Source organism: Arachis hypogaea, chromosome 14, assembly GCF_003086295.3.
Source record: "Arachis hypogaea cultivar Tifrunner chromosome 14, arahy.Tifrunner.gnm2.J5K5, whole genome shotgun sequence".
Taxonomy (NCBI): Eukaryota; Viridiplantae; Streptophyta; class Magnoliopsida; order Fabales; family Fabaceae; genus Arachis; species Arachis hypogaea.
In genome coordinates, this window is record NC_092049.1 from 125895271 (window position 1) to 125903416 (window position 8146).

Here is an 8146-nt window from a genome sequence, read left to right on the forward strand (position 1 = left end):
TTCATTGTTTTTCATGTCTTTATAGGTTCATGATCATGTGGAGTCACAAAATAAATAGAAAAATTGAAAACAGAATCAAAAACAGCAGAAGAAAAATCACACCCTGGAGGAGCATCTGTCTGGCGTTCAGCGCCAGAACAGAGCATGGTTCTGGTGCTGAACGCCCAAAATGGGCAGCTTCTAGGCGCTGAACGCCAGAACAGGCATGGTTCTGGCGTTCAACACCAGAAATGGCACACAAATGGGCGTTGAACGCCCAAAATGGCCACCAACCTGGCGCTGAACGCCCAGAGTTGTGTGCAAAGGCATTTTTACATGCCTAATGGGTGCAGGGATGTAAATCCTTGAACAACTCAGGATCTGTGGACCCCACAGGATCCACTCAGGATCTGTGGACCCCACAGGATCCCCACCTACCTCCACTCACTTCTTCTCACCACTCTCTTTCACACAACCCCATAAACACTCTTCCCCAAAAACCCTTCACCAATCACCTCAAACTCTCTTCCCCATCACCTCTTCACCACTCACATCCATCCACTTTTCCCCATAAACCTACCTCATAAACTCCACCTACCTTCAAAATTCAAAACCAATTTCCCACCCAAACCCACCCATATGGCCGAACCTTAACCCCCCTCCCTTCCCTATATAAAGCCCTCCATTCTTCATCAAATTCACACAATACACCCCTCTTGGCCGAAACACTTCCCACTCTCTCTCTCCTCCATTTCTTCTTCTTCTTCTTCTTCTTCTTCTTCTTCTTCTATTCTTCTTTTCTTGCTCGAGGACGAGCAATATTCTAAGTTTGGTGTGGTAAAAGCATAAGCTTTTTGTTTTTCCATTACCATTGATGGCACCTAAGACCGGAGAATCCTCTAGAAAGGGGAAAGGGAAGACAAAAGCTTCCACCTCCGAGTCATGGGAGATGGAAAGGTTCATCTCCAAAGCCCATCAAGACCACTTCTATGATGTTGTGGCCAAGAAGAAGGTGATCCCCGAGGTCCCTTTCAAACTCAAAAGAAATGAGTATCCGGAGATCCGACATAAAATTCAAAGAAGAGGTTGGGAAGTTCTAACAAATCCCATCCAACAAGTCGGCATCCTAATGGTTCAAGAGTTCTATGCTAATGCATGGATCACCAAGAACCATGATCAAAGTAAGAACCCGGATCCAAAGAACTATGTTACAATGGTTCGGGGGAAATACTTGGATTTTAGTCCGGAAAATGTGAGGTTGGCGTTCAACTTGCCAAACATGGAAGAGAACGCACGCCCCTACACAAGGAGAGTCAACTTTGATCAAAGGTTGGACCAAGTCCTTATGGACATATGTGTAGAAGGAGCTCAATGGAAGATTGACTCCAAAGGCAAGCCGGTTCAACTAAGAAGATTGGACCTCAAGTCTATGGCTAGAGGATGGTTGGAGTTCATTCAATGCTCAATCATTCCCACTAGCAACCGGTCTGAAGTTACTATAGACCGGGCCATCATGATCCATAGCATCATGATTGGAGAAGAGGTGGAAGTTCATGAGATTATACCTCAAGAACTCTACAAGGTGGCTGACAAGTCCTCCACTATGGCAAGGTTAGCCTTTCCTCACCTCATCTGCCACCTATGCAATTCGGCTGGGATTGACATAGAGGGAGATATCCTCATTAAAGAGGACAAGCCCATCACTAAGAAGAAGATGGGGCAAGCAAGAGAGCCCATTCATGGAGCTCAAGAGGCGTATGAAGCTCATCACCATGAGATCCCGGAGATGCCTCAAATGCACTTTCCTCCACAAAACTATTGGGAGCAAATCAACACCTCCCTAGGAGAATTGAGTTCTAATATGGGACAACTAAGGGTGAAACATCAAGAGCACTCCATCATGCTTCATGAAATAAGAGAAGATCAAAAAGCAATGAGGGAGGAGCAACAAAGACAAGGAAGAGACATAGAAGAGCTCAAGGACATCATTGGTTCCTCAAGAAGGAAACGCCACCATCACTAAGGTGGATTCATTCCTTGTTCTTATTTCTTCTGTTTTTCATTTTCTATGTTATGTGCTTATCTATGTTACATGATCATTAGTAGTTAGTAACTTTGTCTTAAAGTTATGAATGTCCTATGAATCCATCACCTCTCTTAAATGAAAAAAGTTTTAATTCAAAAGAATAAGAAGTACATGAGTTTCGAATTTATCCTTGAACTTAGCTTAATTATATTGATGTGGTGACAATGCTTCTTGTTTTCTGAATGTATGCTTGAACAGTGCATATGTCTTTTGAAGTTGTTGTTTAAGAATGTTAAATATGTTGGCTCTTGAAAGAATGATGAATAGGAGACATGTTATTTGATAATCTGAAAAATCATAAAAATGATTCTTGAAGCAAGAAAAAGCATCAAAGAACAAAGCTTGCAGAAAAAAAAAATAGGCGAGAAAAAAATATAGAAAAAGAAAAAGCAAGCAGAAAAAGCCAAAAGCTCTTAAAACCAAGAGGCAAGAGAAAAAAGCCAATAACCCTTAAAACCAAAAGGCAAGGGCAACTAAAAAGGATCCCAAGGCTTTGAGCATCAGTGGATAAGAGGGCCTAAAGGAATAAAATCCTGGTCTAAGCGGCTAAACCGAGCTGTCCCTAACCATGTGCTTGTGGCGTGTAGGTGTCAAGTGAAAACTTGAGACTGAGCGGTTAAAGTCAAGGTCCAAAGCAAAAAAAGAGTGTGCTTAAGAACCCTGGACACCTCTAATTGGGGACTTTAGCAAAGCTGAGTCACAATCTGAAAAGGTTCACTCAATTATGTGTCTGTGGCATTTATGTATCCGGTGGTAATACTGGAAAACAAAGTGCTTAGGGCCACGGCCAAGACTCATAAAGAAGCTGTGTTCAAGAATCATCATACTGAACTAGGAGAATCAATAACACTATCTGAACTCTGAGTTCCTATAGATGCCAATCATTCTGAACCTCAATGGATAAAGTGAGATGCCAAAACTATTCAAGAGGCAAAAAGCTATAAGTCCCGCTCATATGAATGAAGCTATGTTTCATTGATAGTTTGGAATTTATAGTATATTCTCTTCTTTTTATCCTATTTGATTTTCAGTTGCTTGGGGACAAGCAACAATTTAAGTTTGGTGTTGTGATGAGCGGATAATTTATACGCTTTTTGACATTGTTTTTAGTATGTTTTTAGTAGGATCTAGTTACTTTTAGGGATGTTTTCATTAGTTTTTATGTTAAATTCACATTTCTGGACTTTACTATGAGTTTGTGTATTTTTTCTGTGATTTCAGGTATTTTCTGATTGAAATTGAGGGACTTGAGCAAAAATCAGATTCAGAGGTTGAAGAAGGACTGTTGATGCTGTTGGATTCTGACCTCCCTGCACTCAAAATGGATTTTCTGGAGCTACAGAACTCGAAATGGCGCGCTTCTAATTGCGTTGGAAAGTAGACATCCAGGGCTTTCCATCAATATATAATAGTCTATACTTTGGCCAATAATAGACGACGCAAACTGGAATTCAACGTCAGCTCTCTGCCCAATTCTGGCGTCCAGCGCCAGAAAAGGATCCAAAACCAGAGTTGAACGCCCAAACTGGCACAAATACTGGCGTTCAACTCCAAGAAGGACCTCTACATGTGCAACACTCAAAGCTCAGCCCAAGCACACATCAAGTGGGCCCCAGAAATGGATTTATGCATCAATTACTTATTTCTATAAACCCTATTAGCTAGTTTATTATAAATAGGACCTTTTACTATTGTATTAGACATCTTTGGATTATCTTTTGATCCTTTGATCATCTTTGGACGCCTGGTTCTTAGATCAGAGGGGCTGGCCATTCGGCCATGCCTGGACCTTTCACTTATGTATTTTCAAACGGTAGAGTTTCTACACTCCATAGATTAAGGTGTGGAGCTCTGCTGTTCCTCAAAGATTAATGCAAAGTACTACTGTTTTCTATTCAATTCATCTTGTTTCGCTTCTAAGATATTCATTCGTACTTCAATCTGAATGTGATGAACGTGACAATCATCATCATTCCCTATGAACGCGTGCCTGACAACCACTTCCGTTCTACCTTAGACTGAATGAGTATTTCTTAGATCTCCTAACTAGAATCTTCGTGGTGTAAGCTAGAATGATGGCGGCATTCAAGAGAATCCGGAAGGTCTAAACCTTGTCTGTGGTATTCCGAGTAGGATTCAATGAATGAATGACTGTGACGAGCTCCAAACTCGCGATTGTGGGGCGTTAGTGACAGACGCAAAAGGATAGTAAATCCTATTCCAGCATGATCGAGAACCGACAGATGAATAGCCGTGCCGTGACAGGGTGCGTTGACCATTTTCACTGAGAGGATAAGATGAAGCCATTGACAAGGGTGATGCCTCTAGACGATTAGCCGTGCCGTGACAGGGCATTGGATCATTTTCCTGAGAGATGACCGAAAGTAGCCATTGACAGTGGTGATGTATCACATAAAGCCAGCCATGGAAAGGAGTAAGACTGATTGGATGAAGATAGCAGGAAAGCAGAGGTTCAGAGGAACGAAAGCATCTCCATTCGCTTATCTGAAATTCTCACCAATGAATTACATAAGTATTTTTATCCCTATTTTATTAATTAATTTCAAAAACCTCATTACCAATTTATATCTGCCTAACTGAGATTTGCAAGGTGACCATAGCTTGCTTCATACCAATAATCTCCGTGGGATTCGACCCTTACTCACGTAAGGTATTACTTGGACGACCCAGTGCACTTGCTGGTTAGTTACACGGAGTTGTGAACCATGGTCTTGGCATCATGTTTTTGGCGCCATTACCAGAGAAAGAAAGAGCGATGAATTTTACATAATCAAAGTGTAATCATGATTCCGCGTACCACATCTCATTCATATTAATCATTGCATTCTGCATACTGCATAATTGCATACCAGTTAAAAAAAAAGGGGTGTGCGACGCGACCGCATCCCTCATGCGATCGTGTCAAATTGCAAAAACACTTCCCATGCGACCACGTCATTCACGCGGCCGCGTGCCCTGGAGATCGGCGTAAACATCCAACGTCCAGAAAGTTAGGCTGGAATCGTGCGCCATTGTGCGTTTTGCACAAAATGCCCACGCGATCGCGTCCCTGACGCGATCGCGTCACTTGCACAACACACATCCCACGCGACAGCGTGAGCGACGTGATCGCGTCGCATAGGATTACACAACACCCCAAAAGGAGACAGAGAGTTGCGCTGAAACGACGCTGGATTCGTGCGTTTAGCACAAATTCCAGCGACGCGATCGCATGCCCCAGGCGATCGCGTCATTTACTCTTTTTGCCCTCCACGCGATCGCGTCACCCACGCGATCGCGTCAACCACCATTTCAGCCCAACCACGCGACCGCATGCCCCACGCGATCGCGTGGATTCAAATTTATAACCCCCAGTCACGCGAACCCTATCAGTCGTGCCCCCCCTCCCGAAACCCCTCCACTTCCTCTCTTCTTCTCCAACCCCAACCACCACCCAGCCACCATCACCGCCACCGCCAGACGCCGCCGACCACCCAGACCCCGCCGCCACCCACCCCTCTTCCTCCTTCCCCCTTCTTTCTTCTTCTTTCTTCTTCTTCCTTCTTCTCCCCCCCTAACCGCCACTGCCCTCCGCGACCACCTCCCACCGCCGCCGCCGTCATCGCCTAGCGCCACCCACACGCCCCCCTTCCTTCCCCTATTACCCCCTACCCCATTACCCCCCTTCCCTCCCTTCCTCCGAGCAGCAGCCACCGCCGCCGCGCCACCCTCTTCTGCCGCGCCGGACGCCACCACCGCCATCCCCAGCCACCTCTCTGCCCCACTCTCTTTCTTACGCCTACCAGGTTCCGACGAACGCCACCCTTCTATCCTTCATAATTAATTCCTTTTTTCTGTTTATGTTCGTCATTAGGCTAGTTAGATATGCATGTTGTAGTGGATTTTAGGTTGTTAGGTAGCCTAGGATGTGGTTAGTGGATTTAGGTATGTTTAATTGCGTTGTTCGTGTTTCTGTTTCATTATTTTCGCAATTCTGCTGCTGCTGTGATGTTAGTTTAGTTCATATGATGTAATTTCTTGTTTCATGCTGCTCTTTGCTCTGATTTTTCGTGTTCTTATTCCTTTTATGTAATTGCAGCTTTATTTTTGTTTCATATGAACTATTCTGTTGTTGTTTATTTTCCGGGACAATCCAATTTTAGCCGGAATGCTACCCAAATTTCTGTAAAATGTTTCCATTCATGTCTTGATTTTGGCATTTTCAACTGTGTTTTCCTTAGATCTAACCAAAACAGTTCATGAATGCCAGGGCAAGCTTTCTTATTCTCTTTGATTTCCTGGTTCATAAATTGCATTTTTGATGTTTGATTCCATTTTTGCTAATTCTATATCCATCTGAATCATAATCAACCTGTTTTCCATGTTTGGTTATGAGTTACCTGTAGCCTTTAATTGTGAATGCTTGTTACTTAGAAACTTATCATTCTGCCACTTACTTTAACCTACTTTTTACTAACTCACTAATGTTAACTTCCTAAACTCTTTTTCAATTCTAACCAACCTAACCTTTAAAAACTTCTCTTCTGATTTTCTTTCACTTTCTTTTAACATACTAATGATGAGCGGATAATTTATACGCTTTTTGGCATTATTTTTAGTATGTTTTTAGTATATTTTAGTTAGTTTTTATTATATTTTTATTAGTTTTTATTTAAAATTCACTTTTCTGGACTTTACTATGAGTTTGTGTGCTTTTCTGTGATTTCAGGTATTTTCTGGCTGAAATTGAGGGACCTGAGCAAAAATCTGATTCAGAGGCTGAAAAAGGACTGCAAATGCTGTTAGATTTTGACCTCCCTGCATTCGAAGTAGATTTTCTAGAGCTACATAAGCCCAATTGGCGCGCTCTAAATTGAGTTGGAAAGTAGACATCCTGGGCTTTCCAGCAATATATAATAGTCCATACTTTGTTCAAGATTTGATGGCCCAAACCGACGTTCCAAGTCAGCTCAAGAATTCTGGTGTTTAACTCCAGAACTGGCACAAAAGCTGGAGTTAAACGCCCAAACTGGCACAAAAGCTGGCGTTTAACTCCAAGAAAGGTCTCTACACATGAAAGCTTCAATGCTCAGCCCAAGTACACACCAAGTGGTCCCCGAAAGTGGATTTTACACTAAACACCCTAGCTTACTTATTTTCTGTAACCCTAGGTCACCAGTTTACTATAAAAACTACTTTTAGTGATTCATCTTGTACCTCATGACATTCTACACATTTCATATTGTATCTTCTACGGCATGAGTCTTTAAACCCCATTGTTGGGGGTGAGGAGCTCTGCTGTTCTTCATGAATTAATCCAATTACTACTGTTTTCCATTCTATCACGCTTGCTTCTATTCTAAGATATTCATTCGCACTTCCACCTGATGAATGTGATGATCCGTGACACTCATCATTATTCTCACCTATGAACGCGTGCCTGACAACCACCTCCGTTCTACCTTAGATTGAATGCATATCTCTTAGTCTCATGATTCAGATCAGAGTCTTCGTGGTATAAGCTAGAATTATTGGCGGCCATTCCTGAGATCCGGAACGTCTAAACCTTGTCTGTGGTATTCTGAGTAGGATCTAGGAAGGGAGTGCTGTGACAAGCTTCAAACTCGCGATTGTTGGGCGTGTGACAGACGCAAAAGGATCAATGGATCCTATTCCAGCATGATCGAGAACCGACAGATGATTAGCCGTGCGGTGACAGCGCATTTGGAACGTTTTCACTGAGAGGACGGGAAGTAGCCATTGACAACGGTGATGCCCAACATAAAGCTTGCCATGGAAAGAGCCTTGCGTGCATGAAGAAGAAGATAGTAGGAAAGCAGAGATTCAGAAGACAAAGCATCTCCAAAGCCTCAACCTGTTCTTCATTACTGCATAACAAGTATTTATTTCATGTTCTTTTACTTTTTACAATTAAATCTGAGAATTATTGATATCCAGACTAAGAGTTACAAGATAACCATAGCTTGCTTCAAGCCGACAATCTCCGTGGGATCAACCCTTACTCACGTAAGTTATTACTTGGACGACCCAGTGCACTTGCTGGTTAGTTGTGCGGAGTTG